Source organism: Oncorhynchus nerka, linkage group LG19, assembly GCF_034236695.1.
Source record: "Oncorhynchus nerka isolate Pitt River linkage group LG19, Oner_Uvic_2.0, whole genome shotgun sequence".
Lineage (NCBI taxonomy): Eukaryota > Metazoa > Chordata > Actinopteri > Salmoniformes > Salmonidae > Oncorhynchus > Oncorhynchus nerka.
The window spans coordinates 17707006-17734416 of record NC_088414.1 but is presented as its reverse complement, the minus strand read 5'-3'; the positions used below and the strand labels follow the sequence as shown (position 1 = coordinate 17734416).

The following is a 27411-nucleotide window of genomic DNA, read 5'->3' as shown; positions in this document are numbered from 1 at the left end:
GGTGCGGGGCATGTGTCGTCTGAAGGGGGAGCTGGGGATGTGTGTGGCCGAGCTGGAGCCCCTGGCTAGCTGGTTTAACCCCTCTACCGTGAGGCACGGCAGGCAGAGAGCTCCGGAGCAGGCCCAGGGCACCCCTGTGGAGCTCTACTACATGGTACAGTCCACAGAGACTGGGGAGTGCAGCTCAGAGGACTTACGAAAGGGAAGTTCCATGCGCACAGAGCACCAGGGGCCCATGGGGTACTTCTCAGGGCCCACACCCATGCAGCGTATAGGGAGCGTGCATCTGTTCCAGCCCATGTCAGAGCTAAGGCTAGACAGTAACTTTGTGGTGATGGTGCCCTCTAGACCAATCAGACAGAGGGAGACGGTCTCCACCTTCCTGGCTCTCTCCACGCTGTCACCTGTACAGATCTTCACCCTGAGGTGAGTGGGCCTCCCTGAGGCACTGTAAAGCATTTTGATGAAAACCATTATTCATCCAGGAAGTCCCATTGAGGTCAGAAGACCTCTTTTACAAGGGAGATCTCACATAAAGCACAAACTGTGCTATTCAATTCAATCCCAAAAGCTTTATTTTCCATTACATTTACAAGGAAATTGTATATATCTGTACTTTTCTTTTACTGTGGGTTTGCTTGGAAACCGCTGGGCTCAGAGAGCTGTGACTCATCTGTTGTCTCCATGGAGTTTTTAGTCATGGTGATACATTAAATATGTTCACAGATTACCCTGTTTAGTTTTAAATGTCATCCTTGTGCAAGATATTCACGAGCTGATTATAATATAGGTGATTTTACTCCCATTTAATCTGCTTTGTGAGAGGAAATAGTCAAATATACCGTTACACAGCTGCTGAAATCATTCCTCCTTCTCCTTCCAAGTATTTGAAATAAATATTATCCTCTGAAAACGTGTGTGCACTATATGCATACAGTTAGCTAATAGTCATTCTCATAATTACAACATGAATCAAAATGATTTAATTGTACCAGAAATATATATGATTTACATTCTACAAAGAAATATATTGAGCAATTTACTGTGTTTATTAAGACATTTTTAATGTGCCTAACATCAGAACAGTCCCACACTGTTGTGTGCAGCCTTAGAGGGAAGCTCATTATGATTCATTGGTCTTTGAGTGTTAATTAGAAAGTGACAAAGCGACTGAAGACGTTTCACGGGCCATGCAGATGAATGAAATATGCATTTGCATTAGTGTACTTTCATGCCTGAGATCAGAATCACATCCGAGGAAAACGCTAGTGAGCTCAATGTGGAGCTCTGACAAAGGACCCATACCAATTAGTCAATCTGGGTGAGCAGGAAATCTACCAAGAAGCCTTGTTGATTTTTCTCACCCGACTGATGATGAACTCCCAGAGAATTTGCTCTGTGTGCGTAATAATATACTTGTGTGAGTGAGTGAGTGAGTGAGTGAGTGAGTGAGTGAGTGAGTGAGTGAGTGAGTGAGTGAGAGAGAGAGAAATCCAGATAAGTATGAAAATGGAGGCAAATCCTATCTTGCTGACCTTTACAGAGAACCAAATCATGGAGGAGTGCGGCAATGATAACGATAATACACAGAGTAGAAACATCTTCACTCCAACCTTTTCTCTCCACTGTGATCTCTCAGCCTTCTGATGGCATACATCCAACAGTACAGATACATTACCAGTAACTCTGAGAGTGTTAAAGATCAGCATATCCCCTGCTGTGATGTGGTTTTAAGGATAGCATAACATTTCTGTATTAATGGAGGAATTCCCCGATAAAATATAGTTTGTCAACAAAATCGAAATATTTAACTTTAAACCATTACACTTTCTTAATATGTTGCCCCGGTGTGTGAGAATGTCCCAGTTACAGTGGTGTAAAGTATGACTTAAGTTGTTTTATGGGGTGTCTGTACTTTGCTTTACATTACTATTTATATCTTTGACTACTTTTACTTGAGTGCACAGTGTATCATATTTTTCCTTAAATTCTTCTACAGTCATGCTGCTCACATTTTCCAAAGTTAAAAGTTTTGCATTTGGTTTCCACAGGGAGTCTGCTATATGTAAACTTAAGTCCAACCTAAACTCACTAATCAGCAATTATAAAACCTCAAAGAGTTTCATAAAACCACATGCTGCCTTCCAGTGCACCCACTCCAGAGAAACCCCTGGATATCAGGCTGTTTAAAGAAAGGCCCAATATGGACGCTTTGATTGCGGATTGGTGTGTACTGTACGTAGTTTGTAGTGTGTGTTGTTCGTAGTGTGTGTACCTCTCATGTGGTAACCCAGTCCTGGGGTACACTGTGCAGTTCTAAGCAACCACTCTAGCAACCACTCTGTGTTAGTTCTGTCAGATGATAAGGCTCTAGAAAGAGAACACTTGATTTTTCTCCCGCTCTTGTACCCACCGGGTGACTGTGTGTGTGTGGCCGTGCCAAGTTCCTGCTGTTACCCCCTGGAGTGGGGGGCTGGTGTGTGTGATATTGGATTGTGCTCCAGAGGTTGTTTGAGAGGGCCATCGAGACGCTTCCTGGAGTTCCTGGCCGCGTGTGCATGTGTGTGTGCTCATGCGTGCACACGTTTAAAATGTGTTTGCCTGCGTATGTTGCATGTGCGTGTGGCCGCATGTGTTTGTATATTTATGTGCAGGATCTGTGTTATTAAGGGTCCTGTGTCTAGTGGGTAACACTTCATCATTATTCATGGATGCTGTGGCAACCCTCAACCCTCTCCTTCCCTACAGTAGATCTCGCAGGGCAGCTGCTCTTACTACATATGCTCCACATGCATCGACATGCATCTCTGGGACTGGACTTGATTCATGGACATATGGTAACGCGGCAGCATCCTAGATAGTAATACATGTTCTAGTAAATATTTCAAGATGATATATTTCGCACTTGACTTGAAAGACTTTCATATGATTAAATGGATGAAATGTGGTCCTACAGTATCTACACTGTACTGTACCCTCTCTATCTTTATAATGTAGTCATTGTCCTTGTGGCGCTTTTTTATTAAGTGTAATTTTAGCCCTGTCTTGTTATGAGGATTCTAATTATCTTTGTATTGGAAGATCTAATTTACTGTACCAGCATCAGAAACTAGTCTACTGCAATCTTGGAATGGAATTAGAGCCCTTTAATTTCAGCCAAGGAACACACACACACACACACACACACACACACACACACACACACACACACACACACACACACACACACACACACACACACACACACACACACACACACACACACACACTCCTATGTTAATCATTCATGCTAATCATTAAGACCACACACATCGTTTAAGACTACTGTAAATTCATGATCTGTTTTTCAGGCTAAAGCTTCCCAGTGGAATGGACTCATTAGCAATCAAGAGTGGCTGCTGTAACAGGTTGAAACAGGGTTGACTTTCCATTCATAATGCAAATGAAAACACAATTTCCTCGTGAACAAATTAACACCCTTTTCAAAAGATAAATAGTCCCAGCTGTATTGTAATTTTTACTCAACAATCTAACATGTTCCCCGGGGGACATTTGCTAATGCATTGTCAAAGGTAACTGGGCAGTGGTGGAAAAGGACCCAATTGTCATACTTGAGTCAAATTAAAGATACCTTAATAGAAAATGACTCAAGTAAAAGTGAAAGTCACCCAGGAAAATACTACTCAAGTAAAAGTCTAAAAGTATTTGGTTGTAAATATACCTCAGTATCAAAAGTAAATGGAATTACAAAAATAATTTAAAATTGCTTATACTAAGCAAACCAGACGGCACAATTTTCTTGTTGATTTTTTTTTATGGATCGCTAGGGGCACACTCCAACACTCAGACATACTTTATAAACAAAGAATTTGTGTTTAGTGAGTCCGCCAGATCAGAGGCAATAGGGATGACCATTTATGTTCTTTTGATAAGTGAGTGAATTGGACCATTTCCCTGTCCTGCTAAGCATACTTTTGGGTGTCAGTATTTTCTTTAGGAACGTAGTGAAGTAAATGTCAAAGTTGTCAAAAATATAAATAGTAAAGTACAGATACCCCCCAAAAAGTGCTTTAAAGTATTTTTACCCTCTTAAGCATCGGACCCATTTTTGTCTAAAATGACATACCAAAATCTAACTTCCTGAAGCTCAGGACACCGATCCCATAGAGGTTTTTAAGTACTTTACATTACTGTAATTGAGAAATTCTCACACACCAGGGCAATGTTTTAAGATAGTGTAATGGTTTAGAGTTAAATATGTAGATTTTGTTGACCAACTCCATACTTTATCGAGGAATTCCTCCATTAATACAAAAATGCAGAAATGTTATGCTATCCTTAAAACCACATCACAGCAGGGGATATGCTGATCTTTAACACTCTCAGAGTTACTGGTAATGTATCTGTACTGTTGGATGTATGCCATCAGAAGGCTGAGAGATCACAGTGGAGAGAAAAGGTTGGAGTGAAGATGTTTCTACTCCGTGTATTATCGTTATCATTGCTGCACTCTGTAAAGGTCACCAAGATAGGATTTGCCTCCATTTTCATACTTATCTGGATTTCTGCCTCTCTCTCTCTCCGTCTCCCGTGGTGCGTGTCTGCCTCCATGTATTGAAATAAAGCTGGAGCAGGAATCTTCCACATTTCTATTTCTCATGTGCTGGAGGCATTATAGACCCGTAAACCTGATTAGCTGCCGTCTCAGTTTACTGAGCAAACCTTTTCCTCCCCTCCCACCTTGCTGTCTTCCCCCTGCTCCCCCTCTCCTCCTCTGTTCTACAGGGGAAGGCTGTCTAGTGTTAACTTTGAAGGCGCACACTCTCCTCATTAATAAGTAATTAGTGATTTGTGCACTGGGGTAACGTGCGCTCGCTAGTACTATATAGATGCCTCCACAAAGCAATCACGGGTTGTCCCTGCAGCAAGCAATCTTCCCACTCACATTTGTATTTTTTAACCTTTATTTAACTAGGCAAGTCAGTTAAGAAAAAATTATTATTGACAATGACAGCCTAAGAACAGTGGGTTAATTGATTTGTTCAGGGGCAGAACAATAGATTTTTACCTTGTCCGCTCTGGGATTCAATCTAGCAACCTTTCGGTTACTGCCCCAATGCTCTAACCACTAGGCTACCCCCATACTGATTTCTTACTTCTCCTCCTTTGATTGTGCAGCCAGGGCTATTACGCATACTTGGAGCTTACGATTCAATGACCTGAAAAAGCTTTTATCCACTTTGTGCAACTTCCTGTCTCCCCCTATGCTCTTTTTGAATACTTCCTGTTTCCTGTGGGCTCCCGGGTAGCGCGGTGGTCTAAGCCACTGCATCTCAGTGTAAGAGGCGTCCCTGCAGTACCTGTTTTGAATCCAGGCTGCATCACAATCGGATGTGATTGGGAGTCCCATAGGGCGGCGCATAATTGGCCCAGCGTCGTCCGGGTTTGGCCGGGGTAGGCCGCCATTGTAAATAAGAATTTGTTCTTAACTGACTTGCTTAGTTAAATAAAGGTAAAATTAAAAAAATCTCACTCCTCTTCTGTGAAGAGTTTAAGGGCACTGTTCATGTTGTAGTTTAAGGGCACTGTTGGGCTCACACTCCATTGATGGTCCATATGTGAAGTCTGATGGTGACACATGCAGAGACCAGAGCCTCTAAGGCTACAGTTCATTTAGACTTCTCTCCACTTCCTTTGAACTTTTGAATTACCCTGCAGACTTGGCTTGGAGGCAACAGAGACAGAGTTGAAGAACTCATTTGACCTTCCCCAGAGATTGAAGCCCTCTGGTCATAGTAGAGAAGAGTTGATGTTAGGTAAAATGGAATCTGCATCATACACTTGGAAAAAAAAGGTTAACCCTTTGAATAACCCTCTTTGGTTCCAGGTAGAACCATCTTGGTTCCAGGTAGAACTCTTTTTGGGTTCCATGTAGGACCCTTTCCACAGATGGTTCTCAATGGAACCCAAAAGGATTCTCCTATGGGGACAGCCAAAGAACCCTTTTGGAACTCTTTTTTTCTAAGAGTATAGATCTGTCTTTCTCTGGTGTGTTGTGTTTAGTAACACTGAAGAGTATTTTACAATGTCAAATCACATATTTTTTAAAACCAATGTTTTTCACCATCTCTTTTGACAAGCGCAATAGAAGCACTGTAATAGTCACTGTTTTATTCAGGTTGTTCTCCATCCTTGGCCTGTGTGTCTCTGAGGTTAGTGTGGTCTGGCCTAATTGGTGGTCAGACATTGATCTACTCTCATTAGTGTGCGGTTTGAAGAGAATCCATCGTCAGCTTCTGGAGATGCTGCCCCTGTAAGCCTTGATCTGCCCAGGGGTTTGTTTGTGTGTGTGTGTGTGTGTGTGTGTGTGTGTGTGTGTGTGTGTGTGTGTGTGTGCGTCCATGTGTGTGTATATGTGTTCACGTGCATGTACACATGTTAGGCATGTGTGTGTTTTTGGGTCTGTATATATGCATGTGTGTTTTTGGGTCTGTATATATGCATGTGTGTTTTTGGGTCTGTATATATGCATGTGTGTTTGTGTGTGTGCGCATTTGTGTGCGTGCACGTGTGTACATGTTAGCCATGTGTGTGTTTGTGCGTCTGTGCATATACATGTTTGTGTGTGTGTGTGTCCAAAATAACCTGCTAAGACCCTGCATGTACTGTATACAAAACACACACATGGCTGAGAGGAACTCACTTTTTTGTAGCCTAAGAGGAACACCAACAGAACCAACAGAACACCAGGAGCACTGGGACTCTGGGAGAAGTGTGTCCCAGCCACCTCTCTCACACATACAGGAAGCACCTCAGAGAACCGTCACAGCTCTGAGTGGCCTCCTGCTGTGTCATGTCACCCCATGAAAGAGGGAGGGGAGAAGGGAGCGACAGGTAGAGAAAGAGCGGGAACGCACTGCGGTCACACTGGGAGTAGTCTCACACTGAGCCTTTGTAGTGGGTTTCCTGTCTAGGAACCTCTGTCTGTCTCTCTGACAGTCCCTCCCCTGGGTTCTAGTCAGACACCATGCTCTGTAGTTGTTAAGGCCTCCTGTGAACACGCTTCTCAAACTAAGCAGGGCTTTTGACAAAGGCTGTGTGTGTGTGTAGGGTTACAAAATTCCATGAACTTTCAATCAATTCTTAAAAACCAGTGTGTGTGTGTGTGTGTGTGTGTGTGTGTGTGTGTGTGTGTGTGTGTGTGTGTGTGTGTGTGTGTGTGTGTTTGTTTGTGTGTGTGACAATGAGCAGTGGGTGTGGGTGTAATGTGAACTCATCTGCGTGTGTGCATTCTCACTTTTCTCACTCCCAACTCCCTCAGTTCAAACATGGTGAGAAGGACCATAGGGATTCAACCTAGCAGAGCCCGTCTCTCTGCTCCTGTGTTATGGCCCTAGGGCACCTGGGATGTAGAAGTAGGGATCAGTGTAAATATCCAGTGGCAGAGGTGGATAACCTATGAAGTGTAAGCTGTGCTCTGGGCAGAGCGTGGTCTTAGCTGATAGATAACTGTTATGACGTTGGCTGCTGCTTTGTTAAAACCTCCAGCCCAGTAGCCCCCCAGATGCCATATTACTGCCGCCTGTCCACCTTGGCGAGATGGGGTGAGCTGGGATCTCAAGTCGTGTGTTTGTTTGTGTGTGTTTGTGTGTGTGTAAACATAATTAACCTAAGTATGTGTGTGCAATGTGCATGTGCTTGTCAATGTACCTCCAGCAATTCCTATGAACTCACACATACCTCTTAATGTCATCTTTGATGTTTATTCCTCAAAGCAGATTAAACTCCTTAACTATCACACTTTTTATACGGTAGGCTATGTGTCAAATTTAGATAGTGGTTTATTAACTCAACCTACAGTAACAGGTGTTGGGTTTATCAAAAGCCTTTTAGTGCTGTTTACACACGGTTAGTGATGTTTTCATTAAATATGGTTTTGCTTGGTACAGTCTGGCCTCTGATGAGGAGAAATGGAGGGAGAGCAGAGAGAGAGAGAGAGAGAGAGAGAGATGGAGAGAGGGCGAGTAAAAATAACAAGCAGATGTATAGATGAAGGGAAGAGATAGACCGCAGGAAAGAGGGGGCAACTGTAGCTTTTTGTAGGTTGCATGCAATCTGATTTCATATTTCTTGATATAAAAAAGTTCCCTTCGCAAACTTGTCAGAGAAATCTAAGAAACAAACATAAGCCAAATCCCAGAAGCAATTTTGAAGGAAAAAAATGATAGGAAACAAAAAGTATGACTGCTTCAAAACAAATACTACTTTTGAAAATGTGTGTGGCTGTTTGTTTGTGCTCGTTTATTTTTCAAAGTCAAGCAGAATACCCATCAGAGCTCACCCATAGTTTTCCCTTGGGGCCTTTGTCAAGGTAAATTATTCAACCCCTGAATCATCCCTCCGTCTTCCTCCTCTCTCCCCTCTCTCCCTCTTTACCTTCTCCTCCTTCACTTATCCCTCTCCTACAGTACATCCGTACCTGTGTATGTTATGACTGGGCCCCTGTCCGGGTCCGGGTCTTTCTGCTGATTGTGAGTGTTCAGCACTGCCCAGCGGTGCACGTAATGAAGTGCAAATGGGGCTAATGTGTTCGCTGACGCGCCAGCTTTTAAAGATCAGCCCTCAATTGATTTACCGGAGGCCCCGCTGAGGCATTAACAGAGACAAAGCAGAACAGAGGAGAACAGAGCAGAAATATGGAACGCAGGCTCCATGACCAGCCTCAGGCACAAGCAGGTCAGCTTGGTCATTACTCTGTCCCCTAAGGCAGACAGAGCAGAGTTGGGGTGGATGGATATGGACAGAAGCAAAGAACTTTGACATGCATTGTCCTTGTACTTCCCTGGTTCTGACAATGTTATCTCCATCTGCTTGTTCCTACAGTCAAATATTCAGCCCTATCAGAGATGGTAAAAAGGGATCTAAGGTAAAGATCATAAAGCTGCACTTGGATTTATGTCCTTGGAATTCTCTCCCACACACCCTTGGTCCCAACTGTGTACACTACACATAATACAACTGCACCGCACACCATTTAACTAATGACCTCCCTGCTATTGACAGTCCACAAACAAAGACCTCATCAAACACTCACTGTTGTTGTCTTGGCAACAGGAAAAGGAAAGGGGGATACCTAGTCAGTTGTAAAACTTAATGTCTTCCGCATTTAACCCAACCCCTCTGAATCAGAGAGTTGCGGGGGGCTGCCTTAATTGACATCCTCGTCTTCAGTGCCCGGGGAACAGTGGGTTAACTGCCTTGCTCAGGGGCAGAACAACAGACAGCCAATCCATGTGTAAATTACCTTTGAGCTTCCACACCTGCATGACTGACCTTTCACCTCTGCACTCCTATTGAACAGTGAGGTCTAAACAACAATGGATCAATCGGATACATTTCTCTCTAAGGAGACCTGGCACGGGAACGCATGTCCCCATCTGGCCTTGGTCGCTGTATGCCTAATATTTGTCCTTAGCTGGTTTTCTATTTGTCCCCAGCGAGTGCTCTCCTTCAAAAGCCTCACCTAGTATATCCATACGATTTACGATCTAATTACAGGACATAATGAATAATCAACCATTTGTAACGATCCTGATTAAAATGGTTCAGTGATTGCCAAAGATAAATTGTTGCAATAATGACTTCCGATGAATGATATTTGCATATGTATGGTAATTCTGATTGTTTTGTTCTTCCTCCCTGTGACATGTGTGCTGTTCGTTTGGCTTTTGACAGCATTGTACATTCTCCATTTGAATCGAGTTTTCAATTAAAGTTCTGGCTGAGAAATCTCATCTGTTTAGGTAAACAATGAATAAAGCAACGTGTGTGTGTATGCGCATGCGTGCTTGTGTACATAAATGTCTTTGTGTTTGTGTGTGTGTATACGTGAAATGTATGTCTGGCGTTATCAACATAAGCTTTACCTCTAACTTAAATATTGAATTTGTCAAAGTCAGATCAAAGTGATCCATCACCTTCACAGTATGTTGACTGACGCTGTGGCTCTATCTGAAAAATACTTTATCCTAACGTTAGTGGAATTCATTCATCTATACAATTGAATGAGATTAGAACCTTTATAATGCTGAATAAGGGTATATTCTGAGCATGTATGATGTAACCAATTTGGATACAGTAGAGGTGTTATTATTTTCTGTAGCCTATTGGAGTGTAGTCTAGACTGACTGACCAGCAGTGTTTATCTGTAACCCGTTCTCCATCAGGTTTACGTCCTCTCCCTAATCTGGCCCAGCACATCCTGTGATAATCCCACTAGTCCCCCTCCAGCTCCCGTCCAAATATTGGATCACTCTGGGATGATCCATCCTATCACAGCAGATTCCATTTGAAGACTAACTCTGGTCCCCCTGGACCCACCGTCAGGTCAGGGAGGACTTATGGGAACAGAGCCGTCTGCATGGTATGTTTTCCCCCATCTCCTGATTTTAAAAGACTAGGGAACCGTGCGACTGGTGTCCATAGGGCTCTAGCCTCTGTCAGCGTATGATATTACGTCATTCCTTTGGGGGATTTGCTGGGCTATGGTCTCTATAACCAAGTAAGCGCCTGATAAAAGGGGAAGTTTTGAGTCCCTTGACGTACAGTTGCATTGATATGATTTGTAGATTCTAAGAGAAAAACACCACGTTGACACACATTTTAAAATGTGTGTTGTTTTGTACAATTATCCTAAGTCTGACTCCAATGGGGATCAGAATGTTGCATGTTGGTTACAAGACTTAAGATGTTTTTCTAACGTAAAGATTCAGCTAGTATCACTCATCCCATGGCTAAGGCGTTGATTTGGTTACACTGTAGTGGAGTGTCACTGAGCTGTGTTGCACTGTCCAAAACCTTACTGTCATCCTCTTATTTACCTAATTTCATATTCCCCCCCCCCCACACTCTATTTATTTGACTGTTTTTCTCCAAAATTCTATGTTCTCTCAGTCACCTCTTTGTAATATTTTCTATTTTTGTTGTTATTAGAGTTTCCATTTATTAAAATCTCTCAATTTCAGTGATTGTTATGCAAAGTCATTAATTACTACAGACAGAAAGAGTATATTTGGGGGAAAAAAATGTATCTGGAAGTTTTCCAGGGTATTTTTTTCTATAACGTCTTTTCATGTTTACAAGAGCAGATGCTTCCTTGTCGTTCATTTATTTTCTCTCTGTTTCTATGGAGACTATTTTCTCATAGTTTCCATTTTTTCACTGTTAATCGTAGTTTCTTGTCAGAATCACAATCACCTTTATTCGCCAAGTGCGTTCATACATCCTCAGAATTGTACTTGCTGATTTAGAGACAGAACACAGACAGGAATTTACACAAAGTTCACATAAAGTAAAAGCGAATTTATATAGGATATACATGTTTACAGTATAAATATATAGATGTATTATGAGCTAATTTGAAGTGCCCATCCAAATCTGGCAACATGGGAAGACATGTGAGATGCAACACTGAAGTTGGACGCAGCAAGAACCATTCACTTGACTTTGAGAACCTCACACGGGGGAAACATTTACATGATACATTTTATTGAATAGCTGATGGAATAGGGGCTCCTAGAACAATGCTATCATTTTCATTGTTGTCAGCTCTCTCTGAAGCATGCAAAATGTCTGGGTTCCTTCACGTGCTCCAATGTGCATCCACCCCACTGTGCTTTTTAAACCTGCTGCCATTTGACACAGTTGCATTTGATATTCTATTCCTGTGATTTTTTAAATTTAATTATACCTTTTATTTGACAAGGCAAGTCAATTAAGAACAAATTCTTATTTTCAATGACGGCCTAGGAACAGAACAGACAGGACAGCACGACAGATTTCGATGTTGCAAAGTCCAACGCTCTAACCACTGGGCTACCTGCCGCGCCTGTGATTAATTTTAGTGAGCTACTATGATTTCCTTTTCTATTACTGTTTCATTTTAGACCACTAAATGCAAATTCCTTTCTCCACCACCATGTACAGTATTTTTCCGCTTGTCAGTGATTGTGTTTTCATAAGTCTTCCGCAGCCACACAGGCTAATGTACAGTATGTGCCATTCCGAAGTCACAGTTGATTTCGTCGACCCCATACAAAGTTAAAGTTCAGGATTCCCAGTAAGAGACAGCAGAGCTCAGTAAACTTGTTTGTCCATCCGTCTGTCTGCCATTGGCTGTGCAGTGAGTTGTCTCCTGCCTTGGCCTTCAAGCTCCAAGCTACAGCCTGTACGACTACTCTTGATCTGCAGAGAGGCTGTGAGGCCGTGGACAGCTCCCAGTTTGAGCCTCCTCTCATTTGAAGTGGTCTTTCTCTGTCAGTCTTCAGCCTGCTTTAGAGTTTAACAAAGGCAGGTAAGAGAAGAAATGAAAAGAAAGAAGTGGCATGAGAGAGGGCTAGATAAGAGAACATTGAGATGAGGCATCTGTGTCTCTGTCTTCTCTGACTGGATGAAGGGGGAGGGAGAGATGGGCTTCAGGCAATCAAAGAAACCCCTCTCTCCTCTTACTTCTCCCCTCTCCTCTCTCCTTGTTCACTTTTTACCAACCCCCCCTGTCCTTCTACACACACATGTAATCATTATAGTCATCTACATGTTTCCCTTGCTTTCAGTGCAATACTTTTCAAGAAAACCTGCAGAAAGGAGCAAGGCATGTAGCCTAGTGGAGGCTGCTCAGGGGAGGACGACTCATAATAGTGGCTGGAGCGGAGTGCATGGAATGGCATCAAACACATGAAAACCATGTGTTTGATGCATTTGACACCATTCCACCTATTCCACTCCAACCATTACCACGAGCCACCAACCTCCTGTGGTGTAGCCATAACTAGCATGGGGGATAGGAGGCCAATGTGTGTTATAGGCTTACAGCAGAGTATGTTGCAATAGTATGATGCAGTCCCTTGGGTAAATCAAGGTGATTGTAGGGGGGTGGGGGGTGGTGGAAATTGGTGACACTCAGCATCTCCTCCATTAAGGACCAGTCAATACCATCCATCCACACAAAGTTAAAATACTAAGTAGTACTCAACTTGATCATCCTCCCCTCAACAGTAGACCCTCACAACCCTCCATCTCCTAGATATACTAACCATATTTAGTGCAGAGCAGATATTGATTTTCTCAGGTGATCAGTGGAATGAGGATTTGTTCAATGTCGTATATTCAGGCACCATGGCACTACACACTAGTTAGAACATAGACATAGCCAGCTAAAGCTGGTCTGTTAAGCTTAATATCACTAGTATATCTTGGTTGGCCTAGTTTTGGCTTGGAATGGCTCAGTTGATTTGGGTTCAGAAGCAAACTCATATCACTTTCTCTCTCAGATCAATGTTGCTTACGGCTCATTGTTTCAGCATATAGAGGGGGAATGAAGAAAGGGGCAGGAGAGAGGGAGGAGAGAGAGATTGGTTGAAGGTGAATGGGATGGAGAGGGACTAAGGAAGATCGAATAGAGAGATAAATGAGAAAGGAAAAAAATGACAGGGAGAGAGTGGCAGAAAATAGAGAAAAGAAGTAGAAATAGGTTTGAATGAAGGAAATATGACACTGAAAGGGAGTGGGGGAGAGAGAGAAAGAAACAGAGACAGATGGAGAGTCAGAGAGAGGAAAAAGAGAGAGGCAGTAGAACGCATTACGCTTGGCTGGAGATTAGCTTAGTCTGGTGAGGACTGTGAATCTGACAGTGTTAATCTCCTTTCCCATTTTCCGTGTTGTCATGCCCCAGTATGTTTAACTAGGCTTGATAATGAAAAGAACAGCATTCAACTCATTAATTAAATTAGCTCCCCTTATCCTCACATCTGGCCATGTCTACTCCTCCACATTCCCTCTACTAGGTAGGCGGCTAGGCTACAGCTCTTAGGATTTAATTGACTCTGGACAAGACAGCACACACACGGTTTCACCTTATTTATCTGAACAGAGGCGGCTGCGCTTGGCTGTCATTGGTTATTCTCTAATTCAGTTTTGCCCACAGGTAATGGGGGTTATTCAGTACTGTGGAGAGATGCAGAGGGGAGGGGTAGGGAGGAGGGAAGGAAGGGAGGGAATTTGCTAGAGCCACAAACGGGAGAGGATGTTTAGCTGCTCACTAAAAACAAATGGGTACCGCTCACTAACCCAACCGGTAAACCAACCATGGGTCATTATAGAACCTATTTTATCCAAACGCATTGAGTAGATTTTTTTTTAACCCCGCATTGGGTTATGGAATTATATCAAATCAGTTTACTGGTCACATACACAGTTTAGCAGATGTTATAGCGTGTGCAGCGAATTGCTTGTGTTACTAGCTCCTAACGATGCAGTAAAATGTCAAACAAGTACACAAATAATACATAAAAAAATACACGATATCAAGAAATGTCGGAATGAATGAAATTAATAACCCAAATAGCACTGTATATAATGCAATCTATATGTATATACACCGGATGAATTTACACAAGATATACTAAGAATGATATGTACATCAGTAGATGTACTAGAGCAGTGGTTCCCAAACTTTTTATAGTTCCGTACAACATTCAACCTCCAGTTGCGTACCCCCTCTAGCACCAGGTTCAGCGCTGTTTTTTGCCATCATTGTAAGCCTGCCACACACACACTATACGATACATTTATTAAACATAAGAATGAGTGTGAGTTTTTGTCATAACCCGGCTCGTGGGAAGTGACAAAGAGCACTTACAGGACCAGGGCACAAATAATAATAATCAATAATTTTGCTCGTTATTTTGTCATCTTACAAATGAAACCTTATTTGTTCATCAAAAATTGTGAATAACTCAACACAGGTTAATGAGAGGGGTATGCTTGAAAGGATGCACATAACTTTGCAATGTTGGGTTGTATTGGAGAGTCTTAGTCTTAAATCATTTTCCACATACAGTCTGTGCCTGTATTTAGTTTCCATGCTAGTGAGAGCCGAGAATCCACTCTCACATAGGTCCGTGATTGCAAAGGGCATCAGTGTCTTAACAGCACAATTTTCCAAGGCAGGATACTCTTAGCCCAATCCAGAAATCTGGCAGTGGCTTCTGATTAAATTCACTTTTCACAGAACCATTTGTTTCAATTTCAATGAGGCTCTCTTGTTCAGATATCGGTAAGTGGACTGGAGGCAGGGCATGAAAGGGATAACAAATACAGTTGTTTGTGTCATCTGTTTCGGAAAAGTACCTGCGTAACTGCACACCCAACTCACTCAGGTGCTTCGCTATATCACATTTGACATTGTCCGTAAGCTTGAGTTCATTTGCACACAAAAATCATACAATGTTGAAAATACCTGTGTGTTGTCCTTGTTAATGCAGACAGAGAACAGCTCCAACTTCTTAATCCTAGCCTCAATTTTGTCCCGCACATTGAATATAGTTGCGGAGCGTCCCTGTAATCCTAGATTCAGATCATTCAGGAGAATAAAACATCACCCAGATAGGCCAGTCGTGAAAGAAACTCGTCATAATGCAACCGGTCAGACAAGTGAACATTTTGGTCAGTAAAGAAAACTTTAAGCTCATCTCTTAATTTAAAAGTATTTGTCAATACTTCGCCCCTTGATAATCAGCGCACATCTGTATGTTGTTAAACCGTTACATGGTCGCTGCCCATATCATTGCACAGTGCAGAAAATACACGAGAGTTCAGGGAGCTTGCTTTAACAAAGTTAACCATTAACACTGTAGTGTCCTAAACATCTTTCAAGCTGTCAGGCATTCCCTTGGCAGCAAGAGCCTCTCGGTGGATGCTGCAGTGTACCCAAGTGGCGTCGGGAGCAACTGCTTGCACCCGCATTACCACTCCACTATGTCTCCCTGTCATGGCTTTTGCGCCATCAGTACAGATACCAACACATCTTGACCACCAAAGTCCATTTGATGTCACAAAGCTGTCCAGTACTTTAAAAATATCCTCTCCTGGTTTCCAGAAGAGGATTTCTTCCTTAATTGACCCCCCATAAACGTAATGGACATATACCAGGACCTGTGCCAGGACCTGTTGACTCATCCAGCTGTAATGCATAGAATTCACTGGCTTGTACTGTATGCGAAGCAGTAATTGTTTCAAAACATCTCCTACCATGTCATTGATGCGTTGTGAAACAGTGTGGTTTTATGACGACATTGTCAGTATAGTATTTTGGGCTTTTCCCCCCAGCATTGTACCAGCCATATCCGCGGCAGCAGGAGTAATGAAGTCCTTCACAATAGTATGGGTCTTGCCTGTCCTAGCCAGTCGGTAGCTCACCATATAAGACGCTTCTAGCCCCTTCTTATTAATGTTATCTGTTGCTTTTATACGTTTTACTACTCGAAAGTCGTCTTTATTCTCGCTCAAAAAACTCATGTGGCTTATTTTTCAAATTGCCGTGTTTTGTTTCTAAATGTCTGCACAAGAGTGAAGGTTTCATTGAGTTGTGAGATAGTACTTTTGCACATATAACACACTGTGGCTGAGGAAAGACACTACTCCCAATATAAGTGAACCCCAAATCAATGTAGTTCTCATAATATTTGCACCTCTTCAATGGTCCAACGTCCCTGTCTGTTGTTCGGTGCTTTCCTGGGTAAGGCAGTAGCTCTTCGGCTGCATCAGATTCACAACTGTCAGTGTCCATACTAGTTGGGCTAACAACAAATGTAGAATTACTGATGCTATCATTGGATGTGTTTGTGAAAGCAGAACAACTTGTGTCATCGACAGGTGCAGTTGTAGTGCTGCTGGTATTACCAGTACTACAGTACCAGTAGAGCTGGTATGTGTCTCTATTTTTAAAGTTTTTTTCAATGTGAATCACATTTTTATTTGGCATTGCGCGTACACCCCAGTTTGGGAATACCTACTCTAATACATGGGACAGCAGCGTTAGCTGTGTGTGTGTTCGCTTAAGTGCCAGCCCCTCGTGGCATGCTTGGACAGCCTCGGGTGTAGGTGCAAGCTGGTGGCGCTGATATTTGGCAGTCTTGGCCACGTACACAGGCTTGCAGTGCGTGGCCTCCAGATTGCGAGCCTGACAAAAACTAGGGCAAAGCAGTTGGCTAGGTACTGCTCTGTTTCAGCTGTCGTGGGCAGCCTAGCTGTTTGGAGAAGGAGACGCTTTCGGTATCCTTGAGTGCCATGCATACAGGTACCTTTGAAATGTTTGATTCCTTTTTTAATGTAAATTTGATTGGTTTATAAAATAAAGTATTTTAAATGAACCAGAAGTCCCCACAAGATTAGTAAACAAACAAAAATTTGACCAACTGGGAACATTTTGTTGGTCCCCACAAGGTCAAATGCTATTTCTAGGGGGTTTAGGGTTAAGGTTAGAATTAGGGTTAGGAGCAAGGGTTAGTTTTAGGGTTAGGGTAAGGCTACTGAATTGGGACTGAATTGTGTGGTGTACAAGACTGTGTGTGCACGTATTTGTAAGTATGAGGTGTGTGTGTTTTGTGTGAGTGAGTGTGCATAACCTGGTAGACTGCTAGTGATTGCGGTTCAACAGATGCTGTCTTTCAGTCTCTTGGTCCCGACTGATGCACCTGTACTGTCTCCGTCTTTCAGACGGTAGCCAAGTGAACAGTCCGTGGCTCGAGTAATGGAGGTCCTTAATGATCTTTTTGACCTTCCCTTGATACCGAGTGGCGTAAATGTCCTGGAGGGCAGGCAGCGTCCCACCACACCACCCTCTGGAGAGTCAGACGGTTGAGGGTGGTGAGGTTATGTATCCCAACAGAATGCTCTCAATGGCGCATCTGTAGAAGTTTGGGAGGGTCTTAGGGGAGGATGCCGAATTTCTGACACGCCTTCTTCCCCACGGTGTCAGTGTGGAGAGACCATATCAGGCCTTAAGTGACCATATCCACTGCGGCCCCGTCAATGAGGATGGTCAGCGTGCTCCCTCTGTCTCCTATAGTCCAGGATCAGCGCCTTTGTTTTGTTGAGAGGTTATTTCCCTGGCACCACTTCTCCAGGACTCTAACCTCTTCTCGTCATTGTTGGTAATCAGGCCTACCACTGTTGTGTTGTCAGCAAACTTGATGATTGAGTTGGGTTAAATATAACCCAATAGATTTTTTTAATAACCAATCTATATTAATTTGTTTATTTTATTTATCATTAATTTAAATATATATTAAGATTAGGAATGATAATATAACTGATTTGTCCTAGAATTTCAATGTGATTATTAATATTAAATAGTTTTATTTAATAAGTTTCCATTTAAACACATTACCATTGATAACCCACTCATCACCCTCCCTATCCCTAACTCATGGGAAGTTAATTTTTTTTTAAATAAACTTTAAAAACTAGACAAAGACACTGTTTCAAAAGGTCCAGCAAGTGTCCAGTAAATGAAATTACATTGAACATTACACAGGACTGTGAGCAGTGTAGCGTGTCCCTGAGCTGGTGGACAAATGTTTATTGGCTCTGCCTGCTGGAGGTAGGCTACTGCCAACCTTAAAAGTAAAAACAATGAAGGTTTAGCAGGTCTGTTAGAAATGGCTTTGTCATCTGGATAAGGGCATTTCTCTGCTGCACTGACAGTACAGTTGGACTGCATTGTAGAAATGGTCATATTACAGTAATGCCTGTATACTTACAGGTTGTATTAGAGTCAGATTATTTCCCCCATCCATTCTGTATGAGGAGGCAGTGTGCCTGGAATCAAATGAGTCTATAGGGGAAAACATTTCAAACAAATCTCAAATCATGTGATCAGCAAAACATTGGATCAGGACATTTGTACATAAGGAATGAATAAAGTATGTCACAGGCATAATTATGACAGGCCTAGTATATTCTTCACTGTATTTGACCATTAGAAGGGTTTCAGCCCTTTTCTCCCCCTTGTTTACAGCTCTCGTCCAAAGGAGTGGACCAAAGCGCAGCATGAAAAGTGCTCATGATTTTTATTTTCAAAACACTCAAACAAAATAACCAAAGTGAAAACGAAAGCGCACAGTTCTCCCGGGTACAGTAGAGCTGGCACTTGCTGGCACTTCCTAGTCCTTGCTGAATATCCCCTGTAGCACGACAAGTGCAGGGAGCTGGAACAGGCCGCACTGGGTTGTGCTGGCGAACTGGAGATACAGTGCGTAGAGCTGGCGCAGGATATCCTGGGCCGAAGAGACGCACCGGAGATCAGCACCGCAACTGCGGGGAGCTGAAACAGAGCGCACCGGGCTGTGAATGCGCACTGGAGACACAGTGTGCATCCTCGCATAACACGGTGCTTGACCGGTCACATGCTCCCCACGGTAAGCACGGGGAGTTGGCCCCAAAATTGTTTTAGGAGCTGCCTCTCGGGCTTCCGTCGTTGCCGTGACTCCTGGTCTCGTCGCTGTTCCTCCCTCGCTGCATCCACGACAGGCTCTCATGCCCTGCCATTACCTCCTCCCATGGCCATGATGTCCTCCACTCCGGGGCACGCTGCTTGGTCCGTTGGTGGTGGGATCTTCTGTTACCGCGCTCGTCCAAAGGAGTGGACCAAAGTGCAGCGTGAAAAGTGTTCATGATTTTATTTTCAAAAACACTCAAACAAAATAACCAGTGTGAAAATAAACGCGCACAGTTCTGTCAGGTACAGACACAAAAAAGAAAAGAAAACAAGATCCCACAAAACAAAAGATCCCCAATCAGAGACAACGATCGACAGCTGCCTCTGGTTGGGAACCACACACGGCCAAAAACAAAGAAATAGAAAAAGATAGACTTTCCCACCCTGACCTAACCAAACATAGAGCATAAAAAGGATATCTAAGGTCAGGGCGTGACACCCCTATGGAAGACAAGGACTCATGCCCGATGACACTCCCATCACTCAGTCACAGGTCATCCCTATATTTGAAAAAACACAAAGTTAAGTATTTTTTTAAACATTAGCTAAGAGTGAAGAGAAAGAGATGAAAGGTCTAACCTGTCAGCAATGTCAGCAGTCAGTACAGCAGTCTGGTGATGAAGTTGTTGCGGAATGGGATGAGTTATAGGAGGAGGAGGAAATCTCAAGCACTCCTTCCCTCCTTGGCTACCTGAAGAGCTTTATCAGATGTAAGAACAAAATAACCAATGTTAGCTAAGCCTGCTATCTAGCTAAATGTTGTATTGATTAGGCTAGCTGTATAGCAATTGCTGTGAAGTCACCATAATTATATGAAATAACAATTGAGGTATCTAACGAAATAATTAGCTCATTTAAATTACAATAAATAAAGGTTAACATACCTGTTTTTGCTGTTTAGTGGCACAACAAGTGCCAATGGGTTTTGCACATATTTGATGTCAACCAGCATCCGTTTGTTGGGTTTTTATTACAAATGTACCTTGTACCCAACCCGTTGTCACTACGAAAACAACCCAGCATTTGGAAAATAATCCAACAAAATGACTCTAGAGCTGTAAATCTATTGGGTTGTGAAAATAGCCCAATGTTTTTTGCTGTGCGGTAATGGGATTCAGCTGCTAGTTTAATGTAATTTGAAACATTTTCCTTCTGGTAATTTAAAATGGGTGTATCTAGCTTTTTAGAATAAATGACAGAGCTGCCGGAAAACGTGTGGCGGGACAGAATTTGCCCCAGTACTTTTCAATCTTGTGTGGTGCCGCCCCAACACTGTCACATGGGCTCCCTCTCCGGCCTCTAGGTCACCAGGCTGCTCTTTAGGGCGCACACCTGTTAAGCGCATAATGACACTAACCTGGACTCCATCACCTCCTTGATTACCTGCCCTTTATATGTCACTCCCTTAGGTTTCTTTCCCAGTCGACATTGTACCTGTTTCATGTCGGTGCGCTGTGTGTTTCTTGTTTTGGTCATTTATTAATTAAATGTATTCACTCCCTGACTCTCAGCATACATCTTTACAACCACTTTTAAAGCAGCAGCACCAAACGCGTTTACCATTTATTAGTTCATGTCATAGAAAAACATCTTGCAACAGAAAAGAAAGCTGCAAGCCTTGCGCTCTAAGACACTACATCGCAGTGCTGAGGTGCCACTACAGCCTCGGGTTCGATCCTAGGCTGTGTCACAGCCGGCCGTGACCGGGAATCCGTGACTACCGAGTGCGGTGAGGAGTTGCGGAGATGAGACAAGATCTCAACTATCATTTGGATATCACAAAATTGGGGAGAAAAATAGCATCTCCCTCAATTTCAGCCTTTTGCCTCTGTTTTATCTAGTGAATACAACACTGTCCCTGAGATTTCATACGGTAACCCCACGCTCGCTGGGACAGGTGCAATCACTTGTCAGTCACAAGCTAGGTTTCCTTTCAATTCGCGGCAGGTTTTCATGCTACTATTCTAAAATTCGCATTAAAACAATATGCACATTTTCCAACTATGTGTTTCCATCAAATTGACTTGTTGTGGATAAAAGGCTGTGCCTTGTTGCGTTTATATAGCGAATATTCCCACTCTGTTATTGCATGTGCACCTTAGCCAAGAGCTATCAGATACAGTCCGGGCTAGTCTACATGATGAGATTATTAATGAGAAAAGAGCAAGATTAGAATTATTTGCCAAATGGCAGTGAAGCATCGATCATCATGTCATCAGAATAAGACCCTCAATACTTATTGGAAAGGAGCATCAAGCTGTGAAGGTCACCGTAACTTATTTCAACTGTATCCTAATAAACTGCATGCTTTCCCGACGAGTCGTAGTGGGAAGAACACATACGTCATCGCGTGACTGCCAAGTTTACTTTGATATAATGGTTATTATTTCAATATTTGCACATAAAAGCGTTTCCACCGACATTTCTTGCATAATCCCTCATTGTCTAGCATATTTGGTTTTGTCGACATTTGGAATGTTTACCAAATTTGTTTTATGTTTCCATCAGGCCTGTCATTACATGTTTTATCATGTACTTTACTTGCATAAAAGGTTCATGTCAAACAGGTTATAAAGATCCTATGAAATTACGGACCACAGTTTACAGTACGGAACCTTCATAAGAATGAACAGTGCCTCCTATAGGATATATCCTCATACAGGACATCAACCACTGTGAGCTACTGACATCAACCACTGTGAGCTACTGACATCAACCACTGTGAGCTACTGACACCAGCCACTGTGAACTACTGACATCGACCACTGTGAGCTACTGACATCAAACACTGTGAGCTACTGACATCAACCATTGTGAGCTACTGACATCAACCACTGTGAGCTACTGACATCAACCACTGTGAGCTGTCTATTCTTAACTTAGTCTTACATGAATTGAAACAGAAGCCTTTTTTTTATGTAATAAAGCTTATGTGACATTATATGATAGAGAGAGAGCATAGTTTAAGCATGACCGCTATAGAGACTGGAATGAAAGAATAAAAAAGCAAAGACATATTGTAAGTCACATTAAAGAGTAAACATTTAAAGATAGACTGGTCAATTTGATGGACAAACCCCCATGACAATTCCATCCAGTGGTTTAGCAGAGGGTCTACATCACAGTGTATCTTCCAGCAAATGGAGTGTAAGTGGTTTTACTAAGCATGAACCAGATAATGTCAGTGGGCTGAGTGGCTGTCTGGGACCCTGGTGCAAGAGGGCTCTAGCCATTAACACACACTTCCCATGTTCCAATGTCACAGTGACTGAGCCATAGTGGGCCAGCCTAACTATTGACACATAAAGGGAAGGAAGTCAGAGGAGCAGCAGACTAGCAGCTCTCCATCGTTAGTCCTAATCCTCATCATATCTTACAATTGACATAGCCCCTGCACAGTACACGCTTCCCAGATGTCAGCCTGACATACCGCACGAATGATAAGTGACTGAATGAATTTGGTTGACTGAGCTTTATTGGCTGTCTGACTCAGTGGCTTGACTGACTGCAGCATCGTTGTGGCTTTTTGAGTATCTGGGACGTGGGGAGCAAGTACATCCTCACCTGCTGAGAACACTAAGTCTTGGCTATGTTTAGCAGCCCTGCTGCTACCCGCTGGTTCACAGAGGCAGTGTTCACGCAGAGACAAAATCACTAAAGTATTGATGAGCTGAATAAGACAGGTGCTGCTGTATTGGTCTGATTCCACCTGAGAGACTGTTATCCCAATCTGTATCAATTACTAGATGGATGGGGGGAATGGAGGGTATGCAGCAACTTGACAATGTCTCTTAAATGAAGAAAATGTGTTGGTCCTGGAGATTTGCTGTTTGTTATGGTATTTCATTAATCAAATATTGAATTAATTTATTATTGTGGAGTAAGTTTAGTTGAATCCGCTGAGGTAGTATCTGATGTAGTTCAAATTAGGCTGAAGATTTCACATGGGATGACGCTGGAGAGACAAAGCAGGTACGGGGAGTAAAACATTTAGAAACAACTGACATAATACTAAAGACAAAAACAATACAATGCAGCAGTGAGGAACAGAGCAGGGATCTGACAAATATAGTGGAGGAAATAAACAGGTGATAAGTGAGTCCAGGTGAGACCAATAACGCTGATGCGCGTGACGAGGGAAGGCAGGTGTGCGTGATGCAGGGAAACCTGGCACCCTCAAGCACCAGAGGGGGGAAGAGCGGGAGCAGATGTGACAGTACCCCCTCCCCCTCTTGGGGAGCCACCCGTTGTCCTACCTGGGGAACCGGCCGAGACATGGGCGCTGGGCAAGCCGGCTTGAAAACCCGACGAACCGGCAGGAGCGTGAGAGCCGGCTGAGGCATGGGAGCCTGACGTCCCGGCTGAAGCAAGATGCCTGTCAATCCTGCTGCAGAGAGGGAGCCCGATGATCTGGTGAAGAGTGACGTGGGATGGGAAGCCGCTGAGCCAACCGGGGCAAGGAAACCTCTCGAGCCAGCTAGGGCGTGGAAGCCCGACGAGCTGGCACGGCACCCCCAGTTCCATAGGTGGCGACCCAGAGCCGATGTCTCCATACCAACCGGAACGCTAGTACTCCCTGATGCTTCGTATGTTGGCTGCTGCATTCTTTCACATGGAATGACGCTGGAGAGACGAAGCAGGTACAGGGAGTAAAACATTTAATAAACAACTGACATAGACGAGACAGGAACAGTGTCAGCAAACTAATATTAAAGACAAAAACAATACAATGCAGCAGTGGGGAACAGAGCAGGGATCTGACAAATATAGTGGAGGAAATAAACAGGTGATAAGTGAGTCCAGGTGAGACCAATATCTCTGATGCGCGTGACGAGGGAAGGCAGGTGTGCGTAATGGATGGCAGGAGTGCATGATGCAGGGCATCCTGGCGCCCCCCTCCCAAGCACCAGGGGAAGGGAAGAGCGGGAGCAGACGTGACAGAAGAATCACCATTGCTAAGATCTCACGTGTTGATCATTACGGTAATTCCACAGGAGTTGATCTCTGGACTTTTTACGCTAATGTTAATGAATCTCCGAGGCAGGGTCACGTGCGTTTTTTTTTTTCTTTGTCTTTGATAGGTCCAGTGTGTAACGTATGAAGCTTAAGGAGGTGCATAGCGTCTTTGTACTGCCTGATATCAGTAGGAGGGTTCTAACTTTCATTTATCTTCCCAAAAGGTTAGCTTTGTCCCAGGGCTCACTCCCCCAGTATGTTAGCTCTATTATATAGACACATTAGACCGTCGTGAGACAGGTTAGTTTTACCCTTCTGGTGTGTGCATTTATCAGCCAAAACATGACACCCACCCTGTATTTAAAAGCATGTTGTCTCAACACAAACAGCTAAGATTATGTAAAATAGGATCTAAGCTTCAACATACTGTATATGAACATGAAAAAAATCTGAGTTTACGCATTTTTTAAAATAATTTACATTAAAGGTTCAAACATGACATCGGTTTAATTAAAAAACATTTTTTTCATGACATTCTAAAAAAAATGCACAACCCTGCTTGTGAGCTTTCAAATGATATCAAACTCAAACTTTTATATTTTTCAGTGATGAAGACATGGTTGACTCAGGGTAGGGTGGGGTATGCAAAATGCACCTCGATCTCCTAAATGATCTCGATCTCCTCGATCTCCTAAAACCTGACTTTAAAGGGGAGGGTCCGGGTGGGCATCCCTTACGGCGGCGGCTCTAGTGCGGGACGTAGACCCCCATCCGCCTCTGGTTCCCCCCACTTTGGTGGCGCCTCTCATTCTTTAGAAATAAAGAGACTAGAATGCCCACCCTAGTCACACCCTGGCCATAGAGAGGCTTTTATTCTCTATTTTGGGTAGGCCAGTGTGTGACTAGGGTGGGCATTCTAGTTTCTTTATTTCTATGTTTTCTGTTTCTATGTTTTGACCGGGTATGGTTCTCAATCAGTGACAGCTGTCTATCGTTGCCACTGATTGGGAATCATACTTAGGCAGCCTTTTTTCCTTTGTATTTTGTGGGTAGCTGTCTTTGTTAGTGGCCTGTATAGCCCTAGTAAGCTTCACGGGCGTTTCTTGTTTTGTTGGTGACATTTACATAAATAAAGGAAAATGTACGCTCACAACCCTGCACCTTGGTCCGGTCATTTCCACGACGAAGTCCGTGAAAGATGGAGTACAGTTAGAAGGACCCTCCTTTAAATATAGCCAATCGTCTCTGTCCTCCCGGGCCCTCACATTGTCTAACCTCAGACAGGTCCTGTCTCATCCAATCAGGCTGGTCCGGTGCAGGGAGCCAGCAAGCTTTCCATTCCACTCAGCTTGCCTTTACATCAAGCCGTCCTCCCTGCCCAGACCTCACCACCAAGATCTTTATACAAGCTTCCATTTGAATTCTCAACTGTGCCCATCACCACTTTGCTCTCTGGCCCTCCCACCTCTCTACTGCCAATTCTTTGTCTCAGCCAACTCTTCTCTCCAGTCATTACCATGGGAACCAAATGTGTGCTGTCTTTTTATGTGACAGTGTCTAATCATTTGGTAGAAATGTGTTATTATTTGCAGTATCCTATACATCTTATAATGGTAATGTCATGTTTCAGTATAATGAAATTAGCTGAAATTGCTGGGCGACAGATTTGACTTTTTTTTTAAACCTTTGTTTAACGAGGCAAGTCAGTTAATAACAAATTCTTATTTACAATGACGGCCTACCGAGGAACAGTGGGTTAACTGCCTTGTTCAGCGGCAGAACAACAGATGTTTACCTTCAGCTCTGGGAATTTGGCCCAGCAACCTTTCAATGGATATTTCAGGCCACTTTCCTCCAGCTCTTATGTTTCCTGTTTTTGTATATTATTGTGAACTCATACTCTGTGTTATACCCTGGCTCAGTTTTTTTCCACCAATTAAAAGCCATTTGTGGGAGCTAGGGTAATCTGTGCCCCGAGCTGATAATGGTACATGCAGCTCTGTCTGTGTGTGTGTGCGCGTGTGTGTGTGCGTGTTGTGTGTATGCAATGTGTCAGATGTAGGCTACTGTATATCAATGATATACATAGCTTTCCCAAATGATTTACACACCCCAGTACATTAATCTCACTAGTCCTAATGGCAGGCCATTCATATTTCTCATGTTTAATTTCCTGCTTTCTGAAAGTCATTAATATCAATGCATGTCCGTATTTCATTAGGCGTGGAGCGGGCATGTTGACGTGCTGTTTGACCACTGATAGCCCTGGCGTGTCTGTTGTGAACATCCATCAGAGAGAGATCAGCCTCTCTCCTAGTCTCTGCTGACACCCTCATCACATCTGTAAATACTCATCTAACTGATGCACAGGTTGCTGTGGAATTAATGAGGCTGCTTCATGTGCTGATGCATGGGAAAGTGGGTCTACTCTTTAAATTGCTTTCCTTTATTGCGTCTCCTCTCTCCCTCTCCCCAGAAATCATATTAGCCAAACCAATCTCATTTAAAACATGCCCTTTCTTAATTTACCCCTGATGCTTGTTTTCTGCTGGCCGTGCTGCTGGAGTTTGCATGTCGGATGGATAGATGAGAGAGAGAGAGCGGGTGGAAATGAGGGAGAGAAAAGGAGAGGAGAGAAGAGAGAAGCAGGAAGAGAAGTGCACTGCCTGAGAGAGACCACAAACACCATTGTAAATAAAACCTATATTTATGTTTATTTATTTTGCCTTTTGTACTTGAACTATTTGCACATCGTTGAAACACGGTATATAGACATAATATGACATTTGAAATGTCTTTGTTCTTTTGGAACTTCTGTTATTGTAATGTTTACTGTTGTTCATTTTTTCTTTTGTTTATTATTTATATCACTTGCTTTGGAAATATAAACATGTGTTTCCCATGTCAATAAAGCCCCTTAAATTGAAAACTGAATTGAGGGAGAGAGAGAGAGAGAGTCGGTCATATGGGCTTATTATCTGTTGTGCCTCGTTCATCTGAAACTGAAGTTTGATGTTCAATATCTGAACCCAATAGATGTGGGCTGTCGATTTGTTTATCAACTAATTGTCTTCCCGTGTGTCTTCAGGGTGGAGTCATTACAGAGTGAAGCTCCACAC

General features: G+C 43.1%; 1 long non-coding RNA gene across 1 annotated transcript; it reads right to left on the bottom strand.

Annotated features, from left to right (window-relative positions):
• Positions 1–18891: 18891 nt before the first annotated feature.
• On the bottom strand, positions 18892–20554 carry LOC115101122 (uncharacterized). Its single transcript, XR_003859260.2, has 3 exons — positions 20221–20554; positions 19916–20035; positions 18892–19836 (listed from the first exon to the last, which is right to left on the bottom strand). It is a non-coding gene; the product is annotated as an uncharacterized LOC115101122 (long non-coding RNA).
• Positions 20555–27411: the final 6857 nt, after the last annotated feature.